Source organism: Aquarana catesbeiana, linkage group LG05 (assembly GCF_042186555.1).
Source record: "Aquarana catesbeiana isolate 2022-GZ linkage group LG05, ASM4218655v1, whole genome shotgun sequence".
NCBI lineage: Eukaryota > Metazoa > Chordata > Amphibia > Anura > Ranidae > Aquarana > Aquarana catesbeiana.
This window is the reverse complement of record NC_133328.1, coordinates 379112633-379131928: the sequence shown is the minus strand read 5'-3', so window position 1 is coordinate 379131928 and position 19296 is coordinate 379112633.

Sequence of the window (19296 nt, the reverse complement as noted above, 5' to 3'; positions counted from 1 at the left end):
GTGCAAGAAAAGTTTGGTTGTGCTTTTATTGCAATAGTCCTTATCCTGGTGGGTCTGGATTATAATATGCCTCCAAAAAGTGCGCAATCCCAGAAAGCTAAAAGGGGATCAAATGGAGGTATAGCTAAAGTCCCCCCGAAACCTCCTGTAACCCCCAAAACAGATATTAAGGACTTTTTTCAACATTCCCAATCTCAGGATCATCTAGAAGGTTCTATGACAGTTGATACAAATCCTGTGTCTCTTACAAGCGATATGGAGCCTAGTCTCAATATTGGTGCTGTAGCGCACATGCCACAACTTGTAATGGATCAAGAGAGAGTGGGGCAGAATCCTATGTGGGATATGCAGGCTTATATAAAGTCTTTACTAGGGAGGATATGGACAAATATGTATACAGATTGGAAACATCGTATAAGGAGAAGATGCAGACATTGAGGTCTTCTTTAACTGATGTACAAGAGAAGTTCACAACCACAGATTCTAGACTGGATGTTATTGACCAAAAAATATTACTATTAGAGGAGAAAAATCAAGAAATTGATCGACAGTTAAAACATTTAATCGATGTTTCTGATGATTTGGAAAATAGAAGTAGGTGTAACAATATAAGAATAAGAGGCCTACCCGAATCAGTGGGAATAGATCGCCTGAAAGTAGCTCTCCAAAGTATATTTAATGACTTATTGAAGAGGTCAAAGACACAGGATCTTGAAATTGACAGAGCACACAGGGTTATGGGCCCCAGAGACAGAGAAACAACAAGACCAAGAGATTATATGTGGAATCCATTTTTTTCCTGTTAAAGATAGCATTATGGTAGCTGCCCGGATACAGCGCACTATAGTATATGAGGGATCCCAGCTTATGCTCCTACATGACCTATCTAGATACACATTGATGAAAAGGAGGGCAGTAAAGCCCCTACTGGACATTTTACGACAAAAGGAGATACCGTATAGATGGGGATTCCCCTTTCAAATTGAGGTCATTTAAAATGGACATAATATTTCATTTCGGGACTTGGGGGGACCTCCCTAATTTTCTAAAAAAGCTCCAACTCCCTGTAGTGGATCTACCTACATGGTCTCAAATATATTATGGTAATCCAGTAGGCTAAAACAGGTGATAGATAGTTGAGTAGTGACAGAAGGGGGATGGCAGAAGGAGGGCTGGGGTAGATTGAGTTTGAAGGGGAGAAGGAACTAGGTTCCCAGCGTGGGGGGGGCGGGGGGGTTCTTTTCTCAAGGCTTGCATAATACGTCAGTTTTATATGCACTAATAGTTACAGGTATTACACTTAATGCGGAGACGGTAATTTACTTATCACATTACATTGAGGAATTTGTTCATATTGTGTGATGACAACTGCCTGGCTTTGGGCAGGCTGTATTATGATTAGTAGGGGAAAAAAGGAATGGGGGTTGGTGTTTTTGTTTTTTTTTTACACATTATATTAGTTTTCTATGCATCAAAAATTGCAGGTATTACACTTTATATGGAGACTATAATGCACTACCACACTGAGGAATTTGTTGGTGTTAAGTTGTTGATAATTAATTGATTGTATGATGATTAGTGGGTTGGGTGGCATGGAGGAGGGGGTTTTTTAAATTTTTTTTAATTTTTTATTTTTTTTTATTATCAAACATTATTTGTGTAAATATGTTTAAACACCGTTTGGTGCATAATATTTGGAATAAGATTGAAGGGTTATGATGTAAAACTTATTATGAGGTTAACACCAGTCTTTCAGAATTTTGGATGAGTCTGGGTTATGTGTGGTTATATGGGTGGTAAATGATCTATTAGAGGTTGGATATGTGGGGGGGGGGGGGACAGGGAGGGTTTTTGTTTTGTTTTTTTCTGTTTGCATATTATATTAATTTTGTATGCATGAATAGGTGCAGGTATTACACCTTATACGGAGACTGTAACACACTACCACACTGAGGAAATTGTCTGTGTTAAGTCGTTGATAACTAGTAGATTGTATGATGATTAGTGAGTTGGGGTGGTGGTGGGGGGGGGGGTTTCTTTCTCTTAAATCAATAGTAATTAAGATCAAATATTGCTTGTGTAATCATGTAATTATGTTTGAACACCATTTGGGGTATAATATTTGGAATAAGATAGAAGGGCTATGATGTAAAATGTATTATGAGGTTAACATCAGTCTTTCAAAATTTTGGATGAGTCTGGGTTATGCGTGGTTATAGGGGTGGTAAATGATTCATTAGAGGTTGGATAGGTGGGGGGGGGGTCGTTTCCTGCTGGGAATGAAAAACACTATAATATTATGCTTGGGTAGGAAACGTCTTTTCTAGGGTAAACCCTTTTATCTCTCTGAGTAGGGAACTTACTTTGTAAGATTGATTCTAAAAGAATCGAATAGGTAGTGAGAGAATCTGTGTGAGAGGTATGTGTGATTGTAGAGGGGGGGGATACAAATAATTTTTTTTTTTTTTTCCCCTTTCTCCTCTTCTTCTTATGCCGGGGACAATTAAACTCTGCTCATATAATGTTAGAGGTTTAAACTCTGCAATAAAAAGATCTCAAATCCTATACTCTCTGCATAAACAAAATGTAGATATTGCCTTATTCCAGGAGACACATTTTCGAACACACCATATGCCTAATTTACAGAACAGATTTTATACAACTTGGTACCATGATTCTTTTTCATATTCAAAATCTAGGGGAGTCTCAATAGCAATACATAAATCAGTTCCTCACCAGGTAATAGAAACATGGAGAAATAATGATGGGAGAGTACTTTTTGTAAAACTTGTTATACTTGGTAAGAGATACACTCTAATTAATGTTTATCTTCCTAACTATGAACAAATTAAAGCAGCAATACACCTGTTGTCAGATCTTATGGAGAGGGCAGAAGGGGTAACAATAATAGGGGGCGACTTTAATTTTGTTTTCAATCAGGATATTAACACTACTACATCCTCGAGAGTGCAGAAGGGTAGCAACAAAAAGAAATTTAAGGATATGTTGGGAAAATATGAGTTGGTAGATATTTGGCGGGCTTTTCACCCAATGGAACAGTTATATACATTTTATTCAAAGGTTCACGACACCCATCATAGATTAGATTATTTCCTGACTAATCAACTAGCAACAACTGCGGTTTCCTCCTCGAATATAGGCAGTGCGATCTGGTCAGATCATATGCCTATATTTATGGTGGTAGCAGAATCCAATAAGAATGGGAACAGATGTTTTTGGAAGTTGAATGATAATCTTCTGTTTGATGAGCCTGTGTAAGGGAAATTAAAGAAGCTATAATAAACTTTGTAAAGGATCATATAGGGGATACCACCTCTGTACCTACTCAATGGGAGGCCTTGAAATGTATAGTGCAGGGTTTTATTCATAAAACACGGAACTAGATTAAAAAAAGTTAAAGAGAACAGAACGGACAAATTGCTAAAGGAAATTTCGAGACTAGAATTATTATATAAGGGAACACCAGCATTGGGAAAATGAATTAGTGGAAAAAAGAGCAGAGCTACGAACCTTGTTAAATGAACAATCATTGCGGGCTAGGGACAGAAACCGGGCTCTGTATTTTCAACAGGTTAATAAACCGGGTAAACTGTTAGCTAGAGCTCTACACCAACGGGTAAATACATCATCTATTATAAAGATTAAATCAGAAACTGGTGATGTAGCGTATGACCCGAAGGGGATCCTAAAGGTTTTTCATACCTTTTTATACCAGATTATATAATATTCCAAATCAACTAGCAGAGCAAAAATTCCAGCAGAGAGTGCACCAATTTATAAAAGATACGGCCTTACCAACTTTATCGGTAACTGAAGTAGAACAACTAGAACAGGAGTTCTCTGAGCTGAAAATACAGAATATAATAGATACACTGACACCGGGCAAAAGCCCGGGATCGGACGGTTTTACCCCGCGATTCTATAAAACATTTAAAGATCTACTAATCCCCATTTTGAAGCGGACATTTAATTCTGTGTCTGCCGGGCAGCCCTTTGTTTTACAAGGTATGCAGGCTTATATCTCACTAATACCCAAACCCGAAAAGGACCACACTTTATGTGGTAATTATCGACCTATTTCTTTGACAAATGTTGATCTGAGAATATATTCTAAAATAATAGCAAATAGAATTACTCAGATTTTACCAAAATACATACATCTGGATCAAGTGGATTTCATTAAAGAACGGGAGGCAAGAGACAATACCTTAAAAACCCTGACATTGGTGGAATATGTTCAGAGACACACCATCCCATCCTGCTTAATTGGAATTGATGCCGAGAAGCCGTTTGATAGGGTGGGTTGGTGCTTTCTACAAGAAATGTTAAAACAGTGGGGGATAGGGCCAGTGCTTTTAGAAAAAATAATGGCGTTATATTATAACCAAACTGCGAATATACGAGCAAATGGTGAGGTATCCGATACAATCACTATCGCAAATGGTACCCGACAGGGATATCCATTGTCCCCTTTATTATACGTATTAGTTATGGAACATCTAACAACAGCTATTCGAAACTATAGAGATATCTCTGGTATAGAAATAGGGGATAATGAATATAAAATTTTAGTTTATGCGGACGACCTATTATTGTATATTACTAACCCCTTGGTTACCTTGCCAAATTTAAATAGGGAATTTAAGCGTTTTGGGGAGGTGAGTAATTTTAAAGTGAATTTTGATAAATCAGAAGCACTTAATATCACCTTACCAAATGCTACAGTAGATCTACTTAAAAAAAAAAACTTTTCGTTTAAATGGCAAACTGATGTGCTTAAATATCTTGGAATATACTGGTTGCTTCAACATTAAAAGTGTGGGATGGAATATTGAAACTGGGAATAGGGTCGACATATAGAGGTCCAATGACCCCCTTATTCGATTCACGCTGGTCAATGTATATGTTCCCAATACACATCAAATTCGCTTTTTAAATGGCTTGATGAAGAAAATACAGAAGCTCCAACAGGGATCGTTGTTGCTTTGCGGGGACCTTAACATCCCCCGGACCCAAAAATAGATTCTACAGCCACTCCTTCCAGGACACCTTTATCCTTGACCACATTCCTACGGACCCACAACCTTTTTGATATCTGACATCGTAGACACGCTCCATGTACAGCTTGCTATAAAGGCTAGTTATAGGTTAGGGTGTATTTTTGTACAGCTGGTTGAATTGTGTGCAGGGACACACTGGATGCCTTCGCTGCCATTGTGCTTTTGCTGGGCATCACGTGCATCCCTGTGCCTTCAAGGAGGGGTGAGCTCCCTCCAGGAACACCTGCCCTTAACCAATCCATTGTTATATGTGATCCTACTACGGAGATTCTGGATATTTTAAAGTTAGGGCCACAGTATATACAGAGGTCCCTTGTTGTGGGCACTGTGGCATATGCATATATTTCCAAATGTGTGCAAACAAAATCCTCTGTTTTTAAACAGGTAGACAGGGTCAGACAGGGTCAATTTGGTTGTTTTGCAGGGTGGCTGGTATTAGAGCTTGGAAATCTATTGTTTGTTTGCAATGTGCATTGCCCTTCCATGTGCACCTTGCTGTAAAGGCTAGTTATAGGTTGGGGTGGTTGCCATTTTTTTTGTACAGCTGAGTTCTGATCATAGTCAATATCTGATCCAAGGTCATCAACAAGGGAATCCAAACTAGCAGGCAGGGCAGGGACCAGGTGCAGGCAAGGACAAGGTAAAGGAACAGGGCAGGCAAACAGGGAGCTTGAAGCATGCATTCAAAACACTACCACAGGCAAGACACTGTGAGCTTGGCTGGCTTAAAACCGGTTTTGTCTCCACCCAGAGGCTAGCTACATCAATCATCCTGCAGGTAGACAGGCAGACAGGGAGAACGTAGCACAGCCAAAAGCAGGATGCTGGAATGGGACCAGCAGCTGTCATAAAACAGGAGTGTTACACACTCCTGACAACAGCTCTGTTTTTATTAACCACTAGGCGTCCGTGCTATAGCCGAAAGACGGCTACAGCGCGGACTGCAATTGCCGGGAGGGCGTCCCTGGATGTCCTCCTGTTCCCGGGGAAATTCTGCTCTGGCCGTGTCCCTTGGACACAGCCAGTCACAGATCGCCGTAAACGGCCAACCACAGCGGCCATTTACAGCGCAATCAGAGCTTCCAATGCGAGAAGATCTCAAATGTAAACATATGAGATCATTGTCCTGGTGCTCCAGGGCCTTCAAAAGTGTAATAGGTGGTTGAGAAATGAAATGTGTAATTTATGCTCCTAGAATGCCTGAAGGTGCTATTTCAATGTTGTGCCTCTGTATGTGGCCAGGCTGTGTAAAAGTCTCACACATGTGGTATCGCCATACTCAGGAGGAGTAGCAGAATGTATTTTGGGGTGTAATTTTTGCTATGTACATGCTACGTGTTGGAAATATCTTATAAATGGACAACTTTGTGTAAAAAAAAAAAAAATGCGTTTTCATTTTTTTCCACATTTTCCAAAAACTTCTGGAAAAAAATGAACCATTCAAAAGACTCATTATGCCTCATAGATTATACGCTGGAGTGTTACAGTAGTTTTCCAAAATGGGGTCATTTTGTGGGCGTTTCCATTGTCCTGGTGCTCCAGGGCCTTCAAAGGTATAATAGGTAGTTAACAAGTTAGATGTGTCATTTATGCTCCTAGAACACTTGATGGTGCTCCCTGCATGTTGGGCCTCTCTATGTGGCTAGGCTGTGAAAAAGTCCCACACATGTGGTATCGCCATACTTAGGAGGAGTAGCAGAATGTATTTTGGGGTGTCATTTTTGCTATGTACATGCTACGTGTTGGAAATATCTTCTAAATTGACAACTTTGTGTAAAAAAAAAAATGTGTTTTCATTTTTTTCCACATTTTCCAAAAACTTCTGCCATACTTAGGAGGAGTAGCAGAATGTATTTTGGGGTGTCATTTGTGGTATACACATGCCATGTGAGAGAAATAACCAATTACAATGACAATTTTGTGGGAGGAAATAAAAAAAAAAATCTTCATTTTGCAAAGAATTGTGGGAAAAAATTACAACATCAAAAACCTCACCATGCATCTTACTGAATACCTTGGAATGTCTACTTTCAAAAAAGGGGTCATTTGGGGGGTATTTGTACTGTCCTGACTTGTTCGGGTCACAAGAAATGAGATAGGCCACCAGTACATGAGGTGTGATCAATTTTTTATGATTTGCACCACAACTTGTAGACTCTAACTTTCACACAGACCAAATAATATACACTAATTTTGGTTATTTTTACCAAAGATATGTAGCAGTATAAATTGTGGCCAAAATTTATGAAGAAAAATTAATAATTTGCAAAATTTTATCACAGAAACAAAGAAAAACGCGTTTTTTTTTCTAAATTTTCGGTCTTTTTTCATTTATAGCACAAAAAATAAAAAGCCCAGAGGTGATCAAATACCATCAAAAGAAAGCTGTATTTGTATGAAAAAAAGGACACAAAATTCATTTGGGTACAGTATTACATGACTGAGTAATTGTCATTCAAAGTGTGAGAGCGCTGAAAGCTGAAAATTGGTCTGGTCACGAAGGGGGTTTAAGTGCCCAGTTGTCAAGTGGTTAAAGTATAAATTCACCTTTCAAAAAAAAAAAAATTAATGCACACATTTTTGCGCTTCCAGGATGACCTGTGCTTGGAGGAGATGGATTGAATGATGCTCACCTTCAGACTAAGGACATCTAGTGGATGACAAAAGTACTGCAGGGGAAATAGGATTGAATGTGAATATTGTAGCACAGGATGGTTTTGTTATTTTACCTTTTAACAGCCTATTCATTTGTATCTTGTTGGTTTTGGCTGGAGTTCTGCTCTAAAGCTCTGCAATAAACAGGGGGTGTAAGCTTTACTGATTGGGGGGCTCTAACTCTGATATTGGATGGCTCCATCAAGACTTATACTTGACACAACAGTCTGGCTCTGCAGCTGGACTGTTGTTGTCAACTAGTGACTTAGACATTTTTGAAACTACAGGGTCAGATAACAACCAATACATTTTAATAGGAGGCCCAAAATTTTTAAGGTGGGACACTTTAAATGTGTCTATTATTACCATAAAACATCATATTTTCATTGTATTTTGTGCTTACATAACTATAAAAAGGCACCAGATCCCTATTATAATTACTCCATTTGTCCTTCTTCTACAGCTTGAATTAAAAATAATTTTCTTAAAGAAATCACTTACACCTTTTGTTGAGTGTCATTTAAGCAATTAATATTTTCACACCTTGCGCACCCATTGGTAACTTGTTAAAACGATATGCCTCATTTTCAAAAATGTCCCTAATGCAGGTGTTGATAATACAATGCAATTATATTTTTATTAAGCAGGTTTGCATGTCAATCCTGTTATATAAGGTGTCAGAAACTGAACAACCAGTTTTTTTTATAGATACTGACTATGGGTAATTAGGCAAAAAACTATTAAAGTATGACAACATAGGATAATAAATAATGTTCGGTGGACCCATAGCCATATGTTAACATAAGCCCGTGTAACAGTCTTGTTGAGATGGATTAAAAAAAAGGAGAATTAGAAGAGCTGAAACACACAGTTGTTAACATAAATAAAGGCCTAGGCAGTTAATGATCTGGTGATCTCTGCTGTAAGGTAGGATTTGAGCTTCATTAGAAAAAAGATTGAGTTAAAAGTGGAATAATACAGAGTTATCATATATGTGGATTGGATAATGTATAAATGATCCTTTACATTCCAGATCATTGGTACATAAGATTACAATGGTGTGGATTATTTTCTAGTATTAACAATCTTATGCAAAATTCTGGAGCCATCGTGAAATGATTGTATTACGGCTCGGCAAGGACCAAAGATATTTAAGGTCCTGATTTGGTTGTTGTTCTGTTTGCTTATTTTATCAAAAAGCAGGAATGGGGAGGAAGGGGAGAAAGGGTCATGGAGAAGGGGGTGTCTGCTAGGGGAGTAAGGGCTAGTGATTAGAAATGGAAGGGTGGAGGAAGAAAAAAAAAAAAAGAAAAGGAAGAAGGGGAGGTTAGGGGCTAAGTTTGAAATAAGGTGTAGCAGAGTCCCGGGTCCCTTGAGGCCTAATGGTGACCTCCAGAGTTAGGGACAGTTGACATCCTTCTTTGCAGAGTGGGTTACAAGGCATGGTGGGTGTACTACAAGATGAAATGGTGGGCTTCAGACACTTTTTGAATGCAAAGAGATTTATTGTTTCTTGAACAGAACTGTGGGAGAGAGGGTTAGGGCTAGGATACCCTTAAGTAGATGCAATGATAATTGGCAGACTCAGAGACTTCTATAGGTAGACAGCTATACAGGTGAAGGCTCCAGCCGGACACCACTTCTGTAGAGGTAGGTATAGGTAGGTCTCCTATGGCAAAAATCTTGTATCAGTTACTAACCGTAGTTATATTCAACTATTGTGTTCAAACAGTTCTCAGCTCACTCCACAATCACTCACTGTGGGTCTTCACTCAACGAACTCCCAGTCTTTCAGTAGACTTTGAATCCAATAGCCACTGGATCCCCTGAGCTCTTCCACTTTTAGCACTCAGTATCTTCCTCAAGCATCACCCCCGCTTCCCTGCTGGGTCCTTGGCTTGGCACTCACAGATACTCTTCACGCATCACCCCTGCTGGCACCAGCTGATGCTCTGCAAGTGTCACCTCTGCTGTCCTGCTGGGTCTCATTGAAGTTTTCCCACTTCTTCACCTTCCCCTGTTGGTAAGAAGACTGCTCTGGTACTGGCTTACTCACAGTGATCTCCGATAAGAAGGTGGATGGTCCCTTAGTGACGATAGCATCCCCTTCTACCTCCGACCACAGCTGGTTCCCCGTCCGGCTAAACTGCTACTTTTGTTTGGACTACAAGTTAGCAGTCCCAACCCTACACTGCTCTCCCACTCCATGAAAGGCCCTCAGGCAGCCTAGTAGCCAAATGTCCCCGGTAGGGATGAGCCAAACACCCCCCAGTGCGGTTCACACCAGAACCTGCGAACGGACCGAACATTTGCACGAACGTTAGAACCCCATTGACGTCTACGGGACTCGAACATTCAAAATCAAAAGTGCTAATTTTATAGGCTAATTTGCATGGTATTGTCCTAAAAAAGGTTTGGGGACCCGGGTCCTGACCCAGGGGACATGTATCAATGCAAAAAAAACTTTTAAAAACGGGAGCAGTGATTTTAATGATGCTTAAAGTAAAAAAAAAGTGAAATGTTCCTTTAAATATCGTACCTGGGGGGTGTCTATAGTATGCCTGCAAAGTGACGTGTGTTTCCCGTGCTTAGAACAGTCCCTGCACAAAATGTCATTTTTAAAAGAAAAAAAGTCATTTAAAACTGCTTGCGGCTTTAATGTAATGTCGGGTCCTGGCAATATGGATGAAAATCAGTGGGACAAACAGCATGGGTACCCCCCAGTCCATTACCAGGCCCTTTGGGTCTTGTATGGATATTAAGGGGAACCCCGCACCCAAATTAAAAAAGGAAAGGTGTGGGGGCCCCAGGCCCTATATACTCTGAACAGCAGTATACAGGCGTAAACAAGACAAGGATTGTAGGTTAGTTGTTAAGTAGAATCTGTTTTAAATTTTGAACTGGTACATTTTTAACGTGTTTAGCTCCAGCCAAAAAATCTATTTTAAGCTTTTTGGAAAACATAGGGAAGGGTTATCACCCCTGTGACATTTGTTTTGCTGTCTGTGCTCCTCTTCAGAAGATTTCACCTCACTTTTTGTCGTAATGAAAAAAGTTTTTTGAAAATTTAAGGTTTTTTGTGAAACAAAGATTGGTGATAAAGCATCAGTGGAAAGGAGAAAAGTTTTTCCCATATTAACTCTTACAGGAGAGAATTTCCCTTCCTAGGGGTAGATTTCATCTCACTTCCTGTTGTCTCCTTCCATTTGCAAGTAGGAGTCATTTGTAAGTTGGATGTTTGAAAGTAGGGGCCTGCCCTATATACTCAGCAGAAATTTGGGCCTTAGGTGTTGTTGTGGCCACAAAACTGTAAGCCCTCACAGGGCCTTGCTGTGAAATATTAGATCAAGAATTGTAATTACATGCCCCTGTTGAACAGGAGCATAAAAATTGGGCCTTTGGTGGTGGTGGTGGTGCTGGTGCCACAACACGGTAAGTCCTCACAGATACTCTTGGTGGGCGCAGAAACGGGCCCTGCTGTGAAATATTAGATCAAGAATTCAAATTACATGTCCCTGTTGAACAGGGGCTGAAAAATTGGGCCTTAGGCACTGGTGCTGGTGCCACAACACTGCAACCCCTCACAGATACTCTAGTTGGAGCGCAGGAACTAGCCCTGCTGCAAAGAATTGCATCACAAATTGTAATTACATGCCCCCGTTAAACAGGGGCTGAAAAATTGGCCTTAGGCACTGGTGCTGGTGCCACAACACTGCAACTCCTCACAGATACTCTAGTTGGAGAGCAGGAACTAACCCTGCTGCAAAGAATTGCATCAAAAATTTTAATTACACGCCCCTGTTAAATAGGGGCTGAAAAATTGGGCCTTAGGCACTAGTGCTGGTGCCACAACACTGCAACCCCACAACACTGCAATTGGACCTTAGGCACTGGTGGCGGGACTGGCGGCGTCCAGAACCAAAAATGTTCTTACAAGCTATCATCATGATCATTGAGGAGGAAGAGGATAATTACTCAGTATAACAGGATAGTCACTCAGCATCAGCATAGGCAGTCTTTGAAGGGATCTGACATTTCAAAAAAATTTATTCGGTTACATCAGCATCAGGTGCTTGGTAGCTGGTGGTGATCCAAGACTGATTCATTTTTACCCTGTAATCAGTTACAAAGCCTCCAGCAGCACTGAATGTGCGTTCTGAAAGAACGCTGGATGCAGGACAGGCCAGTAGCTCAATTGCATACTGTGCAAGCTCTGGCCAGTGATCCATCCTCAAGACCCAGTAACCCAGAGGATTTTCGGTGGGAAAGGTGTCCAAGTCAGATCTTGCCCCTAGGTATTCCTGCACCATGTAAAACAGACGCTGGCGATGGTTGCTGGAACCGATCATACCTTGGGGCTGCAGACTAAAAAATTGTCTGAACGCATCGGTCAGACAGCCACCTTCTCCACCGCTCCTTCTTTGACTGACCGAAGCCTCAGCAACATGTTGTCCAGAAACAGGAGTTTGTAACCTCCCAGTCTCTGGGAACACGTTGCACAGACCTTTCTGCAAGGCCTCCCGAAGATGTTTCATCCTCTGCTCCCTCTGCGATGGCAAGATAAGGTCCGCAACCTTACCCTTGTAACGTGGATCAAGGAGGGTTGCCAGCCAGTATTGTTCCTTCTCCTTGATACCATGAATACGAGGATCCTTCCGCAGGCTTTGCAGGATCAGGGAGGCCATGCAGCATAGGTTTGCTGAGGCATCCGGAGTCCTCTGGGTCACTAAGGATGACATGATCCGCAGCCACCTCCTCCCAGCCACGTACAAGTCCATGTGTTTCTTGGGACTGTAAATGATCCATTAAAGACTGATGCTGATGCTGAGTGCCAGACTCCACCTCCATACTGACACAATCCTCCTCCTCCTCTTCCATGTGTGATCGGCGGGCACGCAGGAACACTGTCTGGATAAAGGGGGCCTTGAAAGCTAAGGAAGTCCTCCTCTTCCTGCCTCTGTTCTGCCTCAAGTGCCCTGTCTATTATTCCATGCAGCGTGTGCACCAACAGGTGGACAAGGGGGACAGTGTCACTGATGAATGCACTGTCACTGCTCACCATCCTCGTGGCCTCCTCAAATGGTGACAGGACAGTGCATGCATCCCTGATCATGGCCCACTGGCGTGGGGATCTCAGCTGATGAGGAGCAAGGAGAGGTCCTCTTTGTTCTTTGATGTGGGTCTTTTAGATACGCTTGCCAACAAACTGCATGGCAGGTCAACATATGTCTGGTCAAGCATGTGGTGCCCAAGCGGGAGATGTTTTGGCCATGCGAGATACGCTTGAGACATATGTTGCAAATAGCAGCGGTGCGATCTGATGCACTTGTCTCAAAAAAGGCCCACACCAAAGAACTTTTGGAATAACGCGCAGAGACAGCAGCTCCCTGCACATGCGGAGCTTTGCGGTGTGATGCAGTCAATATGCTGCCCTTAGGCTGGCCCCTGGGGGGCATCCTGCCTCGTTGGTGATGTGCCTCTTCCTCCTCTCTCCTATCAGGCACCCACATTGAGTCAGTGACCTCATCATCCCCTCCCTCCTCATCACTGGAGCAAACCTGGCAGTATGCTGCAGCAGGGGGGAGCATGACTGTCACATTGTCAGATCCTTCTTGGGCACCCCCTCTGTCCGTGCTCACGTCACTGCCTTCATCTAGCTCAGTATCATCATCAGAGCCTTCTAAATGCTGGGCATCCTCCTGGAGCATGTACCCAACACTGTGGTCAAACAGTTCGAGGGATTTCTCAGGAGGACATGGTGGGGCTAGGGAAGGAGTCACTGATGCCATTGAGCCGAGAGAAGAGGCCACGTTGGCAGCTGCTTTGCCAGACAAAGTACCCTGAGCATGGGTGAGAGAGGAAGAGGAGGATGAGGACGGCTTGGTCATCCACTCGACCAAGTCTTCCGCATGTTGCGGCTCAACGCGGCCAACTGCCGAAAAAAAGGCCAAGCGTGTCCCACGGCCACGTGCTGATGAGGATGCACCGTCTCCACGACCAGCACTGTTGCCTCTAGACACAAAGTCTGCTTGCCCTCTTTTATTGGCTTGTGACTGTCTGCCTGTAGTATGAGAACACCACCAATCTTCTACAGGTAGCTTTAGCTGAACACTGTGCAGAGGACGCACTACACCAACGTTAAAATAATGTAGCTGCCTGCAGTAGTGATAGGATCAGGAAAATACCACCAACCTTCTACAGGTAGCTTTAGCTGAACACTGTGCAGAGGACGCACTACACTAACGTTAAAATAATGTAGCTGCCTGCGGTAGTGATAGAATCAGGAAAACACCACCAACCTTCTACAGGTAGCTTTAGCAGAACACTGTGCAGAGGTCGCACTACACTAACTTGTAGCTTTAGCTGAACACTGTTCAGAGGACGCACTACGCTAACTTGTAGCCTTAGCTGAACACTGTGGGGAGGACGCACTACACTAACTTGTAGCTTTAGTTGAACACTGTGCACTACACTAACTTGTAGCTTTAGCTGAACACTGTGCAGAGGTCGCACTACACTAACTTGTAGCTTTAGCTGAACACTGTGAGGAATACGCACTACACTAACTTGTAGCTTTAGCTGAACACTGTGAGGAGGACGCACTACACTAACTTGTAGCTTTAGCTGAACACTGTGCACTACACTAACTTGTAGCTTTAGCTGAACACTGTGCAGAGGTCGCACTACACTAACTTGTAGCTTTAGCTGAACACTGTGAGGAGGACGCACTACACTAACTGTAAATAGTCTAGCTGCCTGACTGTGGTACTAATAGGTTCAGAAGAACACCAGCAATTTTCTTCAGGTAGCTGTAAATACTGTAACACAAGCCTGCCTGTCAGTAGGAAGATAATAACAGGAACGGATCTAGCTAAACTGAATACAGTGTGTATATATATATATATATATATATATATATATATATATATATATACAGTATATATATATATATACATATATATATATATATATATATATATATATACAACACCTGGGATGCATATATATATACACAATACACTGTAAGTGCAGCTAACTGACTGAATGTCCTGCCTAATCTATCTAACTTAAATCAAATGACACTGTCTCTCTGTCTCTCAACGCCGGAACACACTACACAGAGCCGCCGTGCAGGCAGCCTTATATAGTGTGGGGCGTGTACTAAACCTCCTGAGCCATAATTGGCCAAAGCCACCCTGGCTTTGGCCAATTACAGCTCTCTCTACAGACGGCGCTGTGATTGGTCAAGCATGTGGGTCATAGTGTATGCTTGGCCAATCATCAGCCAGCAATGCACTGCGATGCTGCAGTGAATTATGGGCCGTGATGCGCCACATGAATTTGGCGCGAACGGCCCATATCGTTCGCGATTCAGTGAACAGACGATGTTCGAGTCGAACATGGGTTCGACTCGAACATGAAGCTCATCCCTAGTCCCCGGATAGGCCTCAGGCTTCCGGCCTAGCAGCCCGGGGCAGCACAACACACGTCCACCCAGACAGCCATCCAGGTGGCACAGAACCCTGATCACCTGACTCCACCCAGCAGGCCAAGGAAAATCCCTGCCCATTGGCTGAGACACCACATCCATTCATGTTTGAGCCTGCAAAGCCCCTGTCTTATCTAATGTCACTAGCATAGTTCCACCTAGTGACAGATAAGAAAGGGTGCAACAGGTCCAGATTTAGAGAGGAGTCAATTGATCTCCTAACAATTGACCAAGGCAACTATCGCCTGGCAACTAAATTTGATAGCAACCCTGCCTAAACATCAGGGTGCTAAAAAGGTTTCAGTCAAAGGCACAGACCAAACATGCCACATGTTTCCAACAAAGTAATTGCTCCTTATATTTAGTTGAGAATTGGAGCTGATACAAATAAAACCACATTTTTAGAAATTGCGCATGCTTTCACAGCATGAGGTCTTCCATTTTATATTATTAATATTATTACTCACCATAATCCATTGTCACACCATTGGAGGGGGATGTATCTTTCCACTTAGTTGGTATACAAATTCTTGCAGCATTTCAGAGGTGAATTACGTGGGAACATTTATACATTTCTCTGAGATTGATAGAGAGAGCTGAGATTTAGGAGGCAAGCAGCAGGACTATCTACCAAAGACAGGCTAGAGAGATCCAAAATTAGGGCACATACCTCTTGCCCAAAAAAGCCTTATTCATGAGCATGTCCAGAAAATATGGTAGAGACAACTCTCCTGTTTCCCACATGTCCATCAGCTTTAGTTTCACAGCAACTCTATACTACCTAGTTTGTAGTTTATATCCGTACTCTTGGAATCTACTAAATATTGAGGACTTATGTGCTAAGCGTAACATTGTTCAGATGCAACCTGTTGGTTTAGGTTATTTTTCCACTTAAGATGCAAGGGAGGCTTATCATTTTCAGGTGGTGCAATAACAGTAGAATAAAAAAGAGAGAGGGCATGTTGGAGTGGTCAAATCATGTCATAATAAAACATAACCAGTAGTTTGTGTAAAATTACAAACTTGTGGCAGCTGGCACCTGACTACAAAGCCTAACTGTTTCAAATGTTCCCTTGGTTAGTTTTGCTAGAGTAAACAAAAAAGAAGGTTAGTCTAGTATAGTCGCTGATTAAATCATGAATCAGATTATTTTTAAAATAATCTGATTAACTCTATTTTCTGTGGGAATTTACAGCTCATAAAAAAGTATTATTTGTCACCAGAATTTAATTAAAATATTGTAAATGGTTTATGCTTCTATTTACATATACATTTGCATAAATATTTAAAGTTCATGATGATTATTGGAATAAGACAAATATGACCAAACAAATTAAACTAATCAGCCGTGTGTTCAAACTGGGATTTGCAAAGTAAATTTTACCATAAAGAAAAGTAAACAAGGGCAATTATGTTAGGCTGGGTAAGGTACCTATATTACAATTACCTCTTCTGCTCAAAACATCACTACTATGTGCATTTGCATTTAGTGGTTTTGTTTTACATACAGTACAGAATATTAATAGTAGCAAAAATACACATATTTCTATTTATACTCCAATACAAGTCAACAAATAAAAGTACTCAGTGATCTACCAAGGCTTTTCTGACGTCTTAAAGTTTGCTCAGTGGACCCTAATCTGAGTTCTCTGTACATCTATATATAGTTACATCTATATCCGCACTCTGTGATCTGCCAGCTCCCCTCTTCCTCCACTCTCTCTTTCCCTGTGATGATCTGGCCACCTTCTCTCTTCCTCGGCATAGGGGAGGCTGCAATGATGGGCACAGGTGAGGCTGCAATGGTAGGCACAGGTGAAGCTGCAATGGTGGGCACAGGTCACGCTGCAATGATGGGCACTGGTCACGCTGCAATGGTGGTCACAGGTCATGCTGCAATGATGGGCACAGGTTAGGCTGCAATGGTGGGCACAGGTCATGCTGCAATAATGGGCACAGGTGAGGCTGCAATGGTGGGCACAGGTCATGCTGCAATGATGGGCACAGGTGAGGCTGCATTGGTGGCCACAGATTACGCTGAAATGATGGGCACAGGTGAGGCTGCATTGGTCACGCTGCAAAGATGGACACAGGTTGCGCTGCATTGTTGGGCACTGACGAGGCTGCATTTATGGGCATTGACAAGGCTGCATTGATGGGCAGAGGTAACCCTGCATTGATGGGCACTGATGAGGCTGTGCTGATGAGTACTGGTGAGGCTGAATTGATGGGCACTGGTGAGGCTGCACTGATACTGAAGTTGTTGTTTTATATTTTAATTTTAATATTTATTTTTGTAACTTAATTCTGCATAAAACATTTAAGTGTCATTTCATGAGATAATTTATGAGGGCGTGTTTAGAGACGGAATTAGGGGCGGTGCAGGGTAGGGATTGGCTTGGGCAACTGGTGGCGAGTAACCCTTAAGGCCTTGCTAGTAGCTTAGGACTTGAAATTTTGTGCCCTGCTTAAGGTATCTGAAACACATCAATAATTTAGATACAGAGTTTGTAAACTGAATTAAGACTACTGTAGCACTACCTCCCCAGGACCTGCTTGGTAATTTGGGTTCTCTGTTTTGTGTCTCAACTCCCAGAACAACCTCAGCCCCTCTGTCACACCTAGCTAAATGAAAGTTACTGCAAGCACTTATAAGTATTTGAGTACAGATACCTTTATCTCTGCTGTGAATTAGCACCAGGAAATAGACACAAGAACGTTTAATGGTAAATTAAATCAATGTGTTGGTACAGGTTAGAATAAATGGTGGTTTGATCATAAATGAACATACAGAAAGTCTAAGGTTGGGGCCCAGTTGTATTGTTAGTTCACATAAAAAAGTCCCAGTCAAGCCTGGGGGGCAGCAATGAGGCTACTAGATGGCTGCATGATCAGTTCCTAAAGGGCTCAGTCTCCCTAGCAGCCGATAGTAAATACCGACAGTAGCAGCTCACCAGTCCCAGCGATATTGCATCTCACCATCTGGTTACACACAGTAATTAGTCTACTCTCTGCTCTGCACCCAGTTGACTTTGGCTGTTGGCACACCTAGACGACTCAGACCTCCAGATTCTGCTCAGGCTTCCCTCTGGGAAATTCAGTTCAAAAGCTCTTGTTTATAGTAGATATATATTATTAACAGCTACAGCCAGAGTTATTCTAACATTCCATTCTTAGCCAAGCATTTGGCTACACTACAGTCACGCCTGTTCATTTTTATGTGGTTCAGATGTTAAAACTAAAATTATTATTATTATATGAAACTTTCTTTACTAAAAAAAATTGCTAACACTAAAAACAAAATGCTAAATAAGAAGGACTATTTGATATAAACACAGAGGAGGGAAATCATAATGGGTGTCATAGGCACGCTTTAGAATTCCATCTACTGCCGTACCACAATTGTCAGTATTCGCAGCTTATTCATGCACTTGTCACAGAGGTACAAGAATTTGTCAGTTCTGGACACTGAGGTCAGAGTGTCCATACTGGTTACTCTGTGTGTTCCCTCCAGGGAATACAATTGAACTTCCTGGTATTTTTGGTTTTCCTCCAGGACTTGATAGTTCTGCCTGCAGTTGGACTTTAAGCTTTTGTGAGTTTACAGTTTTAATTGATCATAATTGTTTTTCTGACCTGGTTCCAGGTAAGTCTGGTCATTTACTTTGTAATTTTTGCAAACCGTGTGACAGCTCATAGTCCCATAATGTATAAAATACACTAATCCAGAATGTAAAGCTTCTCTAGTGACTGTTCTTTTATTCCCTTTTCAATAAGGAGAAGGCACAATATAGAAAAAAGAAAAATGTGGCAACACATCGCCTCAAGGACGGGTACATCTTCAACAAGATTTGGCTGTCCATGGACACCTTTATAAACTGAGACATCAGTCTTCCCTATTATTCAAGGTACAGGTCTTGACCTCTTTTCTTGACAGAGAAGTAGCAAATTCAGTATGTCAGTTACAGGTCTTTCTGTTGCATATCAGCTTTTTTTCCTGCAATAAAGCCTTTGTAAAAGGACAATAACCCTTATGATGAATTCTAATGGTCAGTGAATCACAGCGATTAC